At 41.3% G+C, this 18,850-nt stretch overlaps 1 long non-coding RNA gene across 2 annotated transcripts in view; it reads right to left on the reverse strand.

Moving 5' to 3' along the window:
• LOC131440753 (uncharacterized) overlaps positions 1-18,850 on the reverse strand; it is a 158,742-nt gene that overhangs the window by 109,671 nt on the left and 30,221 nt on the right. For both annotated transcript variants that reach the window (XR_009231450.1, XR_009231444.1), the window contains exon 3: positions 12,906-13,018. This is a non-coding gene — a long non-coding RNA (uncharacterized LOC131440753). The remainder of the gene's footprint in view (positions 1-12,905; positions 13,019-18,850) is intronic.

Genomic DNA, 18,850 nt, shown 5'->3' on the forward strand with positions numbered 1-18,850 from the left:
TTGGATAAGGACAGACTGCACAAGGTCCCTCCTAATTTTACTGTGAAAATTCACATTAAAGTATAGAATTACAGGCTGCTAATTCCCTCAAAAGACGACGTTTAATGAATCAAAGTGAGTTGAGCTGCACAGATGCTGGCAGTGAATCCACTCAGTGAACAAAAAAGAGGAGGTGATAACACACACGCACACGCACGCACACACACACACTCAAAAAAAAAAAAAAACACCTACAAGCTACTGAGTGATGTACACGTGTAAGTGAACGCACGTGCATGAGAACACGGCAGTTAGCTCAGACCTTTCATGGCGTCACATATTAGTCACGAGGCGTCTTCCACATAAAGTTTACGCCGCCTAATCTATTACCCTCTAAATGGGATTTTAATTGAATTGGCGTCAAAACGACAAACAATGACGCCTCTGTTGCAATTAATAAAATCACACTGCAGAATCTATGAGGCTTGATATGAAACTCCATTCAAATCAAGTTCATTAATGTAAATGCAAGCCATTCAAAGAGGCTCCCAATTTTTCAATCACAACCCCCCCCCCACACACACACGCGCGCACCCCTCCCTGATGATGATTTGATTTTTAAAAAGGAGGCCCGGCAACAGAAACAAGAAACTGGGGACGGGGGGGAGATGGGAGATCAGACATGTTGGTTTTGTTCTAATAAAGATGAAAAGAGAGTGATGATGATGACGGTGACAAGACCTTTTTCTTAAAGACAATTGTAAAGTTAACCGACAATTACAGACGCAGAGAAAACACACAAATACAAATTAGATTAACTGATGACAATCTCAGAGCTCACGTTTAAATAAACTTCTGATCTGAGAAATCGCTCACCTCTGTCAATATTAGAAAATAGTGTTCATTCCTCCTCTTACAAAGTGGTTACACTGTTTTTTTTTTGTTTTTTTTTAAATGACAGCCCTTCTGCTACCAGTGACTGAGTAAATAAAATGAGGTGATTAAAAGGGGGGAATGCTTTGAGCATGCTGCTAATTAAATGGGTATGCTAATGCTGTCATACTTAGCAGATGGAAGAAGAATCACTTAAGTGTAATGCACATGTTATGGTATTTTCGACATGACATGGAAGCCCCTTGTGGGATTGCTTTCTGCCGTAATGTCTTGTTTCACAACTACTAAAAACGGCACGTACACACGCGCGCGCGCACGCAAACACACACCTTCAGTGACACTATCCATCCTGCAAACTTGCGAGTGTGTGACTGTGGCCTCCACTATGAACAGTGACACACACTCTCACACACACACATCTTGATATCAAATGTGTCATTTCGGAGTGCTGTCAATTATTTTGTTGAGGAAAAAAGAAACGAGAGTGTGAAATAACTTCCTATTTGCAGCTGATAGGGGTGGAGCCAAATATACTAAAATTGCAAATTTAAAAAAAGTCCATGTGTATTAAAACATCACAAGGCTCCATGAATTATCGAGTATACTCTTTAATTGATGCTGTACACTTCATTGAGAAAGAGTGCAACTTTGATGGACTGCCATTAAAAGCACACAGTGGTCTGCACCTCCCTGTCTGGAGGGATCAATACTACTCTTACATTTTTAAATTATAATGATGAAGCCTTGTTATTTCATCTACTGTACTCCTGACTTTGAAGTTTACGTTACCCCAAGGAGTTCCGGAACATTTGTGCTGCCGTGGAGCGCCGTGTTGTTCGGTCAAAGCCAATGTCTGCACGTGTATGCTGGACACACATGCACACTAATGAGTTTTCACGATTCTGCTCACCGTGTGTGGCTGACAAGTGACCCAAAAAAAAAAAACACACAACAAAGACACGGCAGGATCCAGAGAAAAAATAGTCTTAACTCCAGGTGGTTAAAAACGTTTAGGACGGAGGCTCTTTGTCCTGAGCTTCTTCCACAGACAGGTGACCCAGAAAAAAAACGCCATCTTTAAAAATTAAACCAATTTAAATGAATATGAGTGTACAGACAAAGACATTGATTCTGCCTAAATCCACAATTCAATTGAATTGCTGGGAGTTATGGCCAAAAATGTGATCACGATAAAAGCTTTTCAAATCAATATCAATAACTCTCACAGTGAAATTCCTGGTCATCAAAGATTGAGTTTTGCTCCCGAGTTAATTGTGGTTTTAAAAACAGAAATATTTCATAAACTGGAAGCACAAAAATTATAGCAATGTTACATAGTGTATCAAATTGTGTTTGCACAGTGCACACCATTATTTAGACAATGAACATTTGTTATATTGACACTGAAGAAAGTTACAACACAACCTAAATTGTTCTTGAATTATTGCCCAGCTCGACCAGAAAGTATTCAACATCTATGATCTACGCAGTTCACTGAAAAATATATACTAAAAAATGTTTATTATTCACTTCTCACAATTTGTATGATATTCAGAGGAAATTGATGGATAATTCTGTGTAATGTTTGAAGAAAAAAGTTTGTAAAATCATGAATCAATGATCATTTTATCAAACGCAAATGTCAGTTTTGCAGACATCCTGCACATCATACAACACACACACACACAGTGACTGTATCTAAAGAGATAGAGTACAAAGCTAACAGGCTAAAAGAAAAGTCTGAAAACTACCAAACGGTTAGGCAGAACTGGGGGTCCATCAGTCCGTTTTCAATCTAAATTCAAAATGATGCCATTATCGCCGCTCTCCGCCCAGAGACCGCTCACATCGGTCCGCTGCTATCAGCGCTCATCTACTCTATCTGCATGTTTCCCTAATTATGAGCCATGTTTATTCCCTGGAAGACAAACTTCCAACGGAGATGGCAGGTGTGTAATCAAAAGTCTTACTCTCTGGGCTCCCAAAATATAACCGGCTGTAAATAAAAGTTGAATATTCTGTAATTTCATCTGGGGAGACAGAGACACCATTATCCTCAAAGTGTTTGGACACATTTCTCTTCTCTTTTTTTTTTTTAGGAGCTTCTGAATGTGTTGTTATAGTCAAACCAAAAGCACCGAGATGTTAAAAGGTAGGATCCTTTCATGTGAGATTTTTGAGGTCGAAACATTCATGTCCGTGCAGTCTTTTGGAAACGGGATATGAAAAAAAAAAAGTAGTAAAGAAAAAGGGACATTTTCATCCATGACAACAAGGCACCGACAGAATCGCAGCAGCACCTATACCATTATATTTCACACACAAAATATTATTTTAAGCATCAAATTATAGGATGTTGATATAGATGTGATTGACCAATAAACACACCATCTCTTTTCAATATGGAGCCACTTGGACCCAGAACCATATCAGAATTGGACCATGTGTGAACTTGAACCTTTGCTGATTCAATAATCAAACTACAACTGCTGTGCTGTTTGTAACTAATTTCCCAGGATCATTTTCATCATGTTTATTAGTGGTTAAATAAAGAACGATCTAAGCATCAGAACTGCAATCTCTTGAAAAGAGATTTTTCTTCCCACGGAGAACTGGATCAACGACGATTGTTTTTACCTTCCTCGATCAAATCTAACATCAGATACTGATGAGATCAAACAGGGGATGATAATCTGAGGGTGGATATGTTCTTTAAACCATCAAACTGCGTGCGCACTTTGTCATGATGTTGTTGCACTTAAGAAACATGACAGAGAACAACATGAATCAGAGACCGGGGAAGCCTCCAGCTTGCTGCAAGCATGTTGTTATTCTCATATTGCAAGTACAACCTGGAACAGAGAGTTTACACGGTCGGATCTGCAGACATGGCTCTGTGTCTGTGATCAAACGAGCGCACAAGGTAAGGCAACTACAGTCACTCTGGATTTCCCCTGAAGAAGAATAGCCTCAGGCAAAAAAAAAAAAAAAAAATCAGAAATCAAGGGAGCGACAACAGGCTGTGAGGAACATTAAAAAAATGTCACGTTTTTGAACCATTTGGTAGGGGAAGTTAACCAAATATGAATGCGGCGTAATGTTCCTTTCAGCTGTCATTTAAACTTATACCTATCATCGCTCGTGGCCTTAGCGTGCTCGGTGGTACTGATGATCCAACAAGAAGTGTACAGCTGATTAACTGCGTCCCCATCCAAGCGTTGCTTTCTCTATTTCTGTCAGGCCTAATGGCATTAGATCAGTAATTATAAGATTATTCACAGTTCACGCGGGCATCACTGTTAACTTTTGAGATATGACACCATTATCTTCTTCTAATCTCTTTTTCTCTGAGTTACAGCTCCGATTCATATCTCCCGTCTGACGGCTCGTATGTCGTGCCTGTCCTCAAATTGGCAACACTGTGTCTCTGAGCAGGTTTGATCACATATAAGTTCTCTCTTCTAGACCAGCTCAAAGTCCTTCTAAACCCAGTTTCCGCCTATAGACGTGGTGCTGTGTTGGATCATGGACATTTATGGTGCTCACTGTTGACTCATGACCCATATAAAGGCACTGACGTCTGATGTACGGCTGAGTTAAATTCCTTTACCGCAACAAATGCAGTAAACAGTCTACTGTACATACTGCAACTTTAAAATGTATAGCCTACAGAGTTCAACACAGGAGGACAAAGACACAACTGCAGTTTGTAGAGGCACCTCATTGTACTCTAACAAACAATGACTTTAAAAAAAAGATATCATTTAAGCTACCTCCGGCCCCATCTGCACAAATCACATGCCTTGCACACATGCACTGCAGCACCACAGGGGTTAAGGTCACTTCCTTGAAGCCTCCACCTCTGCCGCTTAGCCCTCTGCCGCTCATCCAGCGTCTCATCAGAGGAGACGCAGACGTCTCAGCCTCCCCTGTAATTAAACGCCGAAAAGAAGCCGTCGCAGCAGGGACTGCAGCTTGTCGCTCCCTGGGGTGAAGCACAGCCACCACCAAAGACGAGGAGGAGAAGATGAAGGAGGAAGCTGCGGCTGAAGGTAGCCTGAAGGTTACAAGAAACGCAGCTGAGGCGTAGACTGAGGCAGGGAGTGAAGGTCTCCACATTATTGGACAGCAACTGTAGCTACTCTACTGGTAGGGAAAACGGCAACTAACTAACATTAGTGAAAACTGTGACTGATTGTCACCAGACAGACACAAAGCTGCCGGCTGGTACACATCGAACCAATCAGAATGCGTGCTGTTGGTGATGATAAATAATATCCAAAATATCCAAATAAGTGCGGAGTTGGCATTGTTTACAAACAGCACCTTTACTTGAAACGTCAAACTGTCTGATGAGCATATCCTCAAGTCTGTCCTGAACCAGCTTATGACGAGATGTTCACTCCACCAGTTTCTCCCCGTAAGTGTTTTTTATATATATAAATAACACAACTGGTCACACTATGTGAATAGAAACGATGCTTTGGAATTCACCCTCCATATTATTCGCAGTTCATGCCATTTATCCGTGTCCCTGTCGACGCGCAAAGGTCTTAAACCGATTTTACACTCAGGTTGCACAGCATCACATGTTTCTGTCCACTTTTAAATGGATTCTTATTGTGCTGCTCGGCTCCACCGTGCCCTTCCTCCATGACAGTTCTTCACCCATTAGTGTCGTCAGTGAACATGTAGCAATAAAGAGGATCAACACCCATAAGAGTATTAAAAATAAACATGTCCAGAATGCTCTCTGCAGACCTCTGTAAAGCTAACATGTCTCATCTGCACACTGATACAGAGCAATTAAGCAAATTACATTAACAAAAGGGCCAGAGGGCCGTTTTACTAATGGTGTATCCCAAGACCTCTGGGCAGACACTGGACTTATTCACGTGTAATTTATGACCACATCATGGCCTGTAGTGGAACAGGATCAGTGTGTGGTTTAACAGCATGATGAGGAGATAGATACGGCATGTAGATGGACACAGGTAGAACAGACACCACCTTCAGCATAAAAAAAAAAGAACAGCATAATGAAAACACCAGTGTGGCCTTGTAAGGCTACTCTACCTTGAAGTGAAATGTTTACAACCCAAATGGCAGCAGCTGACTCCGTGAGGCTAAACGCCCTCGGAGACAAATCAGCAAGGGCCCTCGTGAGGGAGAGACGGAGGTAAAAGACGAGTGAAGGTAAATCTTTAACAGCTCAATCAGCTCTGAACACATGTGGGACGACAGCACCGGTTTGTCTGTGGGGCTCAGCTTAATTAGCCTGTGCTTTATTGTTAATGAACTTCATGCAGTTGTTTGCTTGTATAATCAAGGCAAAGGAGCAGAACTGCTAGCTAAGGTGCCAAAAATAAGCTGACAAAGGCATCGGGGGCCCCTCCCCGATTACCCTTCCTCCCGCACCCACCTTCCCCTCCTCACCCGCTCTCAAATGGAAAAGCCAGCCGCCTGCTTCATAAAACTCGCTTAGCAAGACACTGAGACAAAATGGACTGTAAAGTTCGTTAGATGGAAATATTAAAAAAGAATTAAGCTAATGGAGATAAAATTAAAAGAAATGAGGCAACAAACACTCTGCACCAAAAATGGCATCACCATGACAGCTAGGATTTCTAATGACAGACTGCATTTGGGGAGGGAAAAAAAAAATTAAATGGCATCCCGCGCTTAAATTTCTTTGAGGAGTAATGATCCGAGAACGATGCTCACTCCTGGCACTTGTGGGGAGGAGGGCAAGGGGAGGAAGAGGAGGAGGAGGAGGAGGGGGGAAAATGAATCTGAAAATAACAAAGGAACGTGTCCTGCAATGAGGTTTAGGTAGCATGTGTGATATTGCGTTGTGATAAAAGAATCCAGATCCTAACGGAGACAAGAGACACCTCATCAGCTCGGCATTGTGAGTTTACCCACAGAGAAGAGACACACACCAGTCTGTGTTTATGGATATCAGTGACTGACAAAGAAGATTATAAACCTGAGGATAAAGACGCATTGTATCAGATGGGCTTTAAATGGTTCTCAACATGGGGTGTAAGGGTCCGTAAAAAGGCCTCGAGAGGCTCCCCTGAGTGTCCTGAACGACATGAGGAAGAGTTTAGTCACTACAGAAATTATCACAGCTGGAGACTACAGTGGAATTTAAGATAGCTGTTTTTGTTTTATCAGTTTTGCAAATGTCACTGCGATGTGATCTCTACTACTGTCATACGTACAGACAGTACAGTAAAATACAGGAATCGACAAGAAATAAAATATTTAACCAAATGACAACTCGGTATCAAAAAATCTGTTATAGTCTAAGAGCAAGAGAAAATAAATTTTCCAAATTAGTATTATATTAAAATTTAAAATGTAATGTAAAATGTCATTTTAAATGTCTGATTTCACATTTTACCAAAGATGTGTTTAAGTAGCTAAAATGATGGTTCAGGAAGTTCATATGGATCAGTGTTTTCTTGTATTTGTGTATAGTCAAAACACAAATTATTTAACATCATGAGTGCATTTAAAAAAAAAATAACCTCTACACCTTGCTGTACATTACAACACCAAAAAACAGTGCTCATATGTGACTTTGTGCTTTCACAACATACATAAAGCTAACGAACACCACTTTTTCCAAGCCAACAAACTATGCAAAAGTGAATCGGGTTTCACACAGTCATATGCACAGCCTCCAGCATTCAGGGGACAGTTGAAAAAACTGAGGGGAGAGATGCGAAAACGAGGGATTTCTCCTTTCTTCCTTCTGCAACTTCTTCCAACTTTGTGCAACTCGCTTCTCCTCTCTGCTCGCATGGATTTGCATACGAGGAAACAGAGGAGCTTCCCAGGGAGGCCGTCCTTCTGCTGTCACAGTGCTACTTTCCCAGTCTCTATTAAAACAGGCCAAATTTATTACCGAAGTTTCTGAAACAGGATTTCTGCAGTACAACAGAGGATTAGGCCACTCCTGCTTTAGGATCAAATTGCAATAATTAGGTAGAACATGAAGCCAAAATACGTAAAATACGTTGGAACTTGACACGCACACAGTACGCACACAGTACACACACACACACACACACACACAAATCATAATATTCCATTTCAGGCAGATTCTCAGAATGAGTGAAATCCCGGATACTGCGGGGCCTTTTCAGCATTGCCAGTTAATCTCCTCAAGGAGAAATACAAGATGACAATGGCAAAGCACCTCCAATAATTGGTTCCAACAGGCTTACCGTATTAAAACCTGAAATGAGTTCTTCCCCTTTTAAGTATGATCCATTATTTCAATCCGAAGGAGAAAATTCTGTCTTTGAGAATATTAATAACTCCCAACCACGCACTGACATGAAAAAACACCCCCTTTACTTCAGCCCTCCCCTGCTAAAAGCTGTGTACCTGGCACCACGGCAAAGGTCCCACCAAGGACGGGCACTTGAAAGCCTCGACCCTTCATTCTCCTTCTCCCGCACTCTCTTTTTTTTTTTACTCTCTCAGGCTTCAGAGCCATCTTGAAGAAGACCTTGAGGCCCCCTTTGTCGTCTTCCCTTGAAACAAAACAAATAGAATTCAGGTCTTTTGATTGGCTTTAGTGAGCAGATCTCGCCACGTCTCCCTCCCGTCATGTGAGCCAGAAGTTGTGACTTCAGAGGAGAGCCCCGACACTCCTATCGCTGCATTGAAATGAGACCGGCAGGTCTTGAGAGGATGTCTGCTAACTTTTTTCCCCCCTCACATCAACCTTGTAACAAAATACAGAGAGTGTTAAAAACTTAATGCTGCTTTTACTTCACAGCAGCAGGAGTGGCAGGCAGCTTATTATATCGCCCTAGAAAATACACCTTTTCTGTAGGATTGTTGTCCCAGCTGACTGGAGGAAAATTTGAATATTTCTGATTAAGTTTTGCACTGAACTTACTGCAATCCCCTTTATTGTCTCGAGGGAAATTTGAGTTTGCAAGGGCAGGAGAGAAACAGTGGATGGTGCTTCTCTCTGTATTTGTGCTGAATATATGATTGTCCTTTTCTCTGCACCTCTGCGGGAGAAAGCTGTGTTTACATCCAAAAAAAAAGAAAAGGGGCAAGTTGCGGGAAAAACAGCTGATGAAAATACGGAGAGAAAACATTAATAAAAACATCAAGCACGAGCATTTGTTGTTTGACTGCTGTGTACATCTTTACACAAGCTTGCATCATTATGGTTTGTTTAGTCTGCAGATCAAGCCAAAAAATTGTTCAGATCACCAGGCGTCAGAAAAGCTGTTAAGCACTTTATTCAGATAAGCTCTCTTTGATAGAAGATCCATGCATGAACGAAGGAAAACCACCGAGATAAACACAACTGACATCTGCTAACCAACTTCTCCTCTTCCTTTGGAGGAAATAATGCCAGCAGAAATCTGTTTTGTTTGGTTGAGGAACCAGGAGCGCCGATACAGACGACGGCGTACACCGCGCACTTTTCTTCTCCAACAGCAAGATTAGCGTGTTTTACGATTTGATCTGATCTCGTGTCATGTAGGGGGTTGAATGACAGGAAAGCTAATCATTGGCTTCAGAATAAGGCCGCATTTGGCATCAGCTGAAGAAGGAAGTTAACTTTGAAACCTTTAATGATGGTATTTGATTATGTACCGGTACGGCATTGGTACTGTACATGAAGACATTTTTCTGCAACTTCTTACAAAATGTTAACATGCATGTATGTACAGCCTTACTGTATTTTGAAACTTTTATTTTATTTGACAAACTTAAGGGCATGATCACTCTAAGTGAAGTTTCCCTCAAGTGCCCGCCAGGAAGTTGCGAATCTGAATGCCAACTTCAGCGTCGTTACAGACTCCAAAACTACGTCATTTATTTAATATGTGGTTTAATTCACATGCATTAGTTGCGATGTGTATATATTCAGTCTGTCAGGTTAGTGTATACTGCCACCACGGCGGCGTATGCAAACATGGCGCCTGGAGCTGAAAGTAAACAGGTAATTTCATCCGAAATCTCATATAGGAAAAACAGCGGGGTCTCTCTATCTGCCCTAACAAGTTGCAGGTTTCCAGAATGACTGAGATTTTATCCAACTGTTAAAACTGGCAGCCAGCAATCTGCTTATCATTACACCAGGCGGCCGAAAATTAAACACTCCAAACACAAGTGCATATTAACACCCGGAGAGCAATTAAACACAATGTGGTTGTGCACACTATTCCTCGCCTTGCACCAGGTAGGGGATGTAACAGAAAACGCTCGGTGGCTGCACACTCGAGAGGGTAATCGGCCATGTTATCTGCAAAAAAACACCGGGACTCCAATATGCACAGGTGCTGTCCTCAGCTGTGCTATATTGGTTAATTGAGCAAATCTCTTATTTCTTACCCTCCTATAGCTGCAATTATCCCCTGGCACAAAAACACAGTCGGCTGCTTATGGCCTACACGGGAGAAATGACATCTGAGGTGAGGTGAGAGTGAGTTGAATAATTTTTTCTGTATGGAAGCGGCAGCATCTGCCAGCTTGGTTAGTGAAGCTGCAGGACAACAAGGTACCAGCTTTCACACTAGTGTAACTTACACCAGTGCGGTGCAGCAAGGAGTTCAGCACCAGGCTCTTGAGCCTCTGATAGGATTTTTAAGTAAAAATGGAACAAAAAGTTTATTTATTTATTCATTTTTTGCATTGGGTCTCAAATGAAACGAATACAAAGATATTCTATTTCTTCAGGATCACGGTTATGGTTGTGCATGGGAGAGGAAAGAGCGTGACAAACAATCAGTTAAGACTGTGGTCACAATCTTTAAATCATCACAAAGACCTACACTGATCTTCAGGGTATCATCCCCTTTAGGTCACAGATAACACATTAATGACAGACGCTCACAGACGCTTAAGGACACAAGAAGTCACTGAATATGTAAACCATATGCCACGGCTTCACGGTCACTAGATCCAACTTAGCCGACATGGGAGAATATCTGGAAGAATTGTGTTCACCTCTTCAGTCCTTAAGACTAAGAAAAATCATAGCCACAGTAAAAGACCAAATCATCAGATATGATCTCACCACTAAAATATTCAAAGAAAACAATTTATTTAAAGAATTTCAAATGTGCGAAAGATACTTTTTTTTCACATCCCAGCAATAGGGATAAATAGCTTAATCGGGCAGCGGAATTTCAAAGAAGAATGTCAACACTTCACTGTAGCAAAAATAAATCGGTATGCACACAAAGAATGGGATTGTGGGAAATGTAGAAAAAGAGAAAAGACATATTTCGTATTTATTTTCAATTTTACACATAGATATTATTTTAAATATAATAAAGGAAGTGATGGATTACAGTGTTTAAATTATGATTATTATTTTTTTAGTCCGCTGATATTATAGGCAACTATCTGAGGACGGTTCCTCTACCTTTTGACTGTTTCTCTGTATAAGAACGATTGTCGTCAGTCATTTCCAACTAAGACACTGTGTAAAGTGGCTGATTGGTAGGAGCGAATTCTCCACAACCTGTCATTTAAACAACGTACGTCTTAAACTGCAGTGCCTCCCTCGCTCCCTCCTCCTTCTTCCTGCCAATGCTGCAGCCAAGCTGTCATATCATATCAGGACTTCGCAGGAGCAAGATAATATGTCAGATTAAATATGTATGGGTGAATTAGGGCTATCTCAAGTATTATATCATTTAAATTCAAATCGCTCCATCGCTGGGTACCATCTCATTATGACGCTTGAGAAATTAGCACATAAAAACACTGTCACATGAGCCTGATATTAAGGCTAATTTTCCCCCTTGAATTTCTCTTTTTTTTCCACACTCCTAACACTTTATTGTAGGAAATGAAAGGACAGTTACCAATCAAAGCTGCTTGACATTAAGAGTTTTGTTCAAAATGGAGATGTCCACCTTTTTGAAAAAGGATGACACCTACTTATGCCCAAATTAAACTTAAAAGTGAAAACCCTGTGCAGAATATCACAGAGGCGATAACATCTGAAGACCTTTGTGTATTATGTTGAAAGGCGATCACAGAGTCGTGTGCAGCACATATCTTGGCTTTTGTTGATCACTGATTACAAACGGGTCTTTTTCATTCAAAATGGTGGAAGACAGAGTTAACCTATTCAAACCCACAGACTTTTTGGCAGCAAGTCTCTCTTAAATGATCTTCAAGGACTACAACACAAAAGGGAGAACTGCAATCGCACACGTGCTAAAATGTCGGGCTCCTGTACGAAACGGAAACCAATGACCATTAATAAACAATTAGTCTTGCTCATTTGTCATGTGTGTGAAATAATGTGGGTGAAATGGTGAATGGAGAGAGGTTAACGTCACGGATTGTAAAATCACTTCAAAGAACTAGAAGGCTGACCAAGGCTGGTACAACAGAGTTGTGCAGAGATTTTTTGTTTGTTTTCTTGAAAAATGTGTATCATCCATGATCCATGTTTTTAGCTTGGGTAGAGCTAGCCAATGTGTTGCATTAGACTGGTCAAATTAAGCTTAATAGATAAAATAAAAGTTTGTATCTCAGGCGAAAGTTTCGTTTCCACATGGAAACAAACTTTCCCTGTACAATCCTCTCCTTTTCCAGGAACATGGCATCGTTGAAATTTCTCCATACACACAAAATGGTAAATAGTCTGTATTTATAGAGCGCTTTTTTGACCAGTCAAAGCTGCTTTACACTACAGTTTTGCCATTCACCCAATAGGAGAGATGTGGGGTTAAGTGTCTTGCCCAAGGACACATCGGCATGTAGACTAGCCGAGCCAGGAATTGAACTCACAACTTTCAAGTTGAAAGACGCCTCACTTTACCACCAAGCTACCGTCACCAATGATGTCATAATTATATAGTCTACTATTATTCACCATTGAACAACCCAAACTATGTGTTGAATATTGTCAACAAAGGCTCTATAACCTTAGGAGCATAAACCCAAGTCATGGTCTACCAACATTTTGCCAAGTTATTGGTTATTGTGGTCAAACTTAACCCAAACTGTGTGTTTATGTCTGTTACCGTGACAATGAAGGTCTGCTACACCTGCTGCTGGCATGCTCTGCTGGGTAAGATCTTAGGGTGAGGGCGAGAAACCTTGACGGTTGTTCTGGTTGAAGAACTTGTCATCATCTCTGCAGGTACAAGAGGAAAAGAGAGGTGTTAAAATACTCTTGCCCTTGTGATACCTTGTGCTAAATTGCAGTGCCGTCTCCAAGATATTTTCTAAAACTAATATTTTAAATATTTCCACCTACCACCTCCATGTTTAATTATGCACCTTCATGTGGTTGTTCTTTGCGAACATTTTATGCCACTTAACTGTTCATTTCATAGGATAATGATACTTATACAGTATAACACAGACACAGATTTCTTTTACTGAGAAAAACTGTGCAGAAATTCCCTTTAATTGTACAAAGTCTAAAAAAAGAAGTCTAATTAAGTAGGCTTGAAACTGAAACAGACCTTAAAAGTTTTATGGTTTCAAAGCAGACGGTTAGTCCAATAATGTAATAAAATAAAAATAGAAACTCAGCGACTCACTGAGTAGGATAATGCATTAATTTTTATTATTTATGTATTTTCTTATAGGGGAATTTAAGGATCCTTTCATATTTCAGTACTAACCCATTCAGACAATCATCACGGTTTGTTTACATGTGACATTTGCGAATTACTGCCATTGTCTCAGTGTTTCTCCTCTAAGGAAATCTGCCACTTGAATCATTTCAGGAGCTAAAATCCAGGGAAAGATGACATTATAAACAGAAACCAATGGATCATCACGGTCGGTCACTTGACAATACCGAGGGGTCTTTTACCATTTTAACACAGGGAACATTTGTTTGAAAAACCCCCCTTTAAGCACTGGCTCTCCTTACTGAAGGTCAAACAGCCTGTGTAACAGCTTAATAATAAAGTCCACAAACAAATTACCGGCACGCAGCCGCGGTTCAGCTGGGTACAGCTCCGGCTCCTTAAGGTGAGGTATTAGCAAAGCTTATTTATTTTCATTTCCGTGGCTTTTATTTGCTCCTTTCCCCTGTGGTAAAGCAAAGGCTGATTTCTGCCATGATTCCCTCCTTAATTTTAATACCCTTTTTACTCATCATACAGACATTACACCCCCCGATCAGCCCCTCCCATCCTTCATCTCTCTGAAATAATGTAACTTGGGCTCACACAGGAACACAGGGCGACCACAGGGAGGACTGTAAACTAGCTTTCTTTCTCTTTTTTCCACGATGCAATTAATTGCTGTACAGCCATGTGCATATATGATAACGGAGGATTTTTTTTTTCTCCTAAAACACCAAATCCCCCTCCCCCTGTCATACACACACACACACCTCCCCAACAAGAAAAGAGGGAGGTTAATTAATGTAAGGGGCCGCATGTTCACTGAGATGCAGAGTTTACTTCACCGCTGCTACCTCTACCCCTCCTTTCCCCACATCCTCCTGCTCCTCTCCATCAAACCCCCCCCTCCACCCAACATCCCCTGCTGCCTTAACAGCCTTGATTCTTTGCTAATGACCTAGTTCTTTTAATGAGCGGTATTAACCCCTGGCTACAGTCGCCCAGGTCTTAATTGTCAAGCCAGGCTGAAACGCAGGGAGAGGAGTCCCTCGCCCATCAGCAGGTAGAGGCGGCACAGGCAGCGCGCTACATTAGCACGCCTCATCACTGGGGCCTCAGGAATAAATAATGAAAAAATAAATAAAATTTAAAATAAAAAAAAAAGGTTGCCCGGGCAACTGGCAGCCACTATCATCAACTATGTTACCCCCCTCCTTCTCTTCCTCCTGCTAGCATCAAGGGGTAACCTTGTGATGATGATTTTGGACTGTCTCCTGCTGCGACCAGAGTGGGGAGGAGATACAGTGTGTGCACAAAAAAATATATAAAAGTATAATCAGAGTGTGTATCTGCTTAAGAAACCTGCAAACTCATTAAGACACATTTGGAAAAATTGAGGGGGAAAAAAATGCAGACTGGGTCCTTTCATTTACAGAAAATGTGATTAAAAATTCTCCTTTATGTTGCACCCAAGAGGTGTGTTTTAAAATTCAAACACTATTTACTATTAAGCACAATATAAAATAAATCCAATAACGAGATATAGAAATATAGACACCTAATTAGCACAAGGAGGCTGCAGAGCTTCATGAAACACTAATGGCTTTAATGAAGAAAAGTCCAAAATAGCACAAGATTCGTTCACATGCAGAAACAAGTCAGCAGCCACGATGCCAATGCAGCTGCTCCCACATGACTTCTGTTTGATTGCCTCAGTTCTGCACCAAAATGAACATGACAGTTTTTTCAACACACACACAAAAAACTGTTTTTCAAAGCACGGTTTAAAGGTGACTTTCTTGATGCACTAGATATTTAGAAAAAACTACTACTCTTATGTAGAAAAGGGAACTAAAAAATAACATTAAATGTTATTATAAACCACAAATTCATGCTTTTGTCTTTATTGTTGGGCTTACATCATATCACAAGTTTTCTCTATGGACTTTCTGTCACAACGTGGGTTTATTCATTGTTTGACAAACTACAAAATGGATGATCCAGTTTTTGACCAATAAGGAGGAGGTCAGTTCGATTAACCGCCCCCATTGACCAAATATGGGCGTGTGCCACACCCTTTTAGTCATTGTGTTTGGAAATGAGTCAATTTCCCATTAGGACGCCACTGCTCTGCCTTTACAGCTGGGAGTATTAGCAGCAATAAACCCAACTGTCAATCTACAGGGGAGGGGGGGGGGGGCTATGTGTTTGTGTGTGTGTGTACAGTGTCGTGTCCGTTAATTTGTGTGTGCTTTACATAGGGCGTGTACATGCGAGGCACTGTTTCAATGACTGTGTGTTGACAGGGTGTGCACGTGTCCGTGTCCGTGTGTGTGTGTGTGTGTGTGTGTGTGTGTGTGTGTGTGTGTTTCCATGAGCTCTAGCTGACAGACACAGCCAGCGGTGGAGCTGCTGACGTGACAACCCCTCGGTCAGATCAGGAGAGGGGAGACCTTGACCCGAGCTGTCCAACCAACAACGAGCCCTGCAGCAATGGGACCAGTATGACAAGGGCAGTTAGAAGGGCATGTGAACACACACACACACACACACACACATTCATTCAAATACACTCACTGGGTTCAGAGGCAGGAATATCACTAAAGTATAATCAATCCTCTAATGACATTAGTGACATATATAAGAATATAGTGGGATGAAAATCTGACACTTAGAGTTTTAGGAAGGCCATTTCATAACATAACTTCTGCTGCCAACCAGCCAACAGGAATGACAATTTTTATTCACCGATTTGCGTTGTATATGCTGTAACAGATCACGCCCCCCACTACCAACTTGTCTCATCTAAATTGATTGGATTCATGCCACAGTGTGGATGATGACCCAACAAAAGACTGCACTACCAAATGCTGAATCAGTCACTGTCTGTCGTTGAGAATGTTGTCGTTAGTTAGTTGCTTTCCGTTTCCCCTGGCCTCAGAGTGGACAGGTCTGACTCACCCATGGCCACAGGATGGGACACATACTCCTTTAAAGTCTACAGTAGACATCTGACTCCATGTCATCTTTTGGTTTTGTTCAGTTTCTTTCTTCTTTTTTTCCCCCCACATCTAAAGTTTTATTCCACACGTGAAACTATGACAAAAAAGTCCCCAGATTATTGATGTCTAAAAAATGATATAAGCCTTCATATCTTTAAGGCAGCATGCACGTCCACTGCTCATCTGATGTCCCCGAGGTGAGTTGAATAAATGACTAATCATGGGTCAGACTCCTCCTTCCATGTAGGCTGGCAGTTGACCTTCAAATATTGTCCTTTTAGTGACCTGCTCTAAAGAAGCATTTATGACAACAACAGTGTATTAAGGCTCATGTAATAACACAGAGGTGGACCAGTGCAAAAACAATGCTCTACTTAAGCACATTGACTTCAAGCAGCAAGGAGGTTCGAAATCACCTCATCCAACAGTAATAGACACATAGCAATTATAATACTTACTCTGCAATTTTAGGATACTATAGCACGAGAGTTATTTCATGGCCAAAAAAAGCAAAACACTGGCCACGTCAGTCATTTCACCAGAAACCAAAAGATGAGATCTTTTAACTGCAAGAGAGCAAACTAAAACAAAAAGCCAATAAAAGCAAGAAGTGGAGATTTCACAACATCAAGGAAGATATCCAGTCTGTATTCCTACATGTTCTGCTGCTCCCACACATATGACCCTGAGCATTTGTAGACATTATAGGAGCTGTATGTGTGAACATTCAATTTGCTGAACCCAATAGTAAACAGGCACCCAGGTCTCTGGAATATAGTGAGTCTATCATGTCCGACTGAGAAATGTGAGCGGAGTGGATACATTCCCATCATTTTCTTCTGCTGCCAGTGAGTGAGACGGTGTACGACACAGACGATCTCCGGTTGTCTGCTGTATGTGTGAAAGGGGAAACTCCGTTCAATATCCAGACCAGAGTTCACATGTGAAAACAGCTACAGAAGAGACATTTTCTACAACCCTACATGACGTTTCCCTACTATAAATGCTCTATTAAAAGCACAAGAATCGCTCGCATGCAAAAACAAGTCAGCAGCCATGAAGCCAATGCAGCTGCTCCCGCAAGACTTCTGCTAGATTGCTTCTGTTATGCACCAAATTTAACATGACAGTCTTTTTTAAACACACACAAAAAGCATTTTCTCCAACCGTACATGAAGTGTTCCTCCTATAAATATTATTTCATCAGCTGTTTTTCAAATGTGCATGTTTATATCTTTCAGGTCATGACATGCCTTTTCCCCCAAATAAAGTAACACATGATCTCAAAACTCAAGAGTACAAATCCAGACACAGATTCAAGCCTGATGTCCCAAAACACGAGCATGAAACATCGACCCTTAGGTTTTCTATGCTGTACTTATTAGTCACCTCAGTGACTAACATTGGACATTTGGCCTCAAAGATGATTTTAATCTGAATTACAACTGAATCATTTCTGGAAACAAAAATGTATCAACAGATTAAACAGTTGTGAAAATCCTTGTTCATTTTTCAACACTGACAGCAGAGACGCACCTTAAGGAGAATGCTGGTTTCTGTGTAATATTGTACATCATAATTCACAGGGGGTGAGAAAAGGCTCTTTTTTCTGTAGCGTGGCATTCTTCCATGGCTGTGCTTTCCAGAAGCAATGACACTGTACTTTTGTGAGGTTTGTCTTCTAAAAGCAATAAATGAGAATATCCTGCCTGAATAGGGAGTCTAAGAACCTTCACGGTAAATTTAAGGAGGAGAGATCCATGGATGCCTCAGGAGCCACCAAATGCCTTTCCTTAAGCCCTTGGCATTCAGGGGAGAGAAAAAGGAGGGAGGGAGGAATGGGTGAGACGGGGGAAACAGACGAAGAAGACACTATTTCCTTTCAATACCCCACACTCACTCCCTCATTTCAACTACTGCCTTTTCATTTCTGTTTGAAGTAACGCAAGATGAAACCATGCGAGTGTCATCATTACTGCCATCATCACTGCTACTATCATCATCATCATCATCATCACGGCTGCCACTGCCGCCAACGTCAACATCATCATCGAACCCCTCCAAGTCTCACTGTGATATTGCCCGTCATTTTTTCCCCCTGTTGTCGGTGCAGGTTACAATCTGTAATCCATGACTGCCTCAGAATTAGAATGTCCCCCATGAGTTTTATTTTTCGCCTCGTCTCTCTTCTTACGCCCCTCCACCTTCTTTTTTCCTGTCTTTTTTCCCTGTTTTTGTTGTTGTTGCCCTGAAGGCTTTACCGATGCTCTACGGCCCCGACGTTTATTCCTCCTAATCTCAGTTTCATCTCCAGGCTAGCTGTGACAGATGGTTATAGGCACACAATAGTATTAAGAGTTTGATTTTTTTCCCCTTTTCCTC

This window comes from Solea solea, chromosome 2 (genome assembly GCF_958295425.1).
Source record: "Solea solea chromosome 2, fSolSol10.1, whole genome shotgun sequence".
NCBI classification, from domain to species: domain Eukaryota; kingdom Metazoa; phylum Chordata; class Actinopteri; order Pleuronectiformes; family Soleidae; genus Solea; species Solea solea.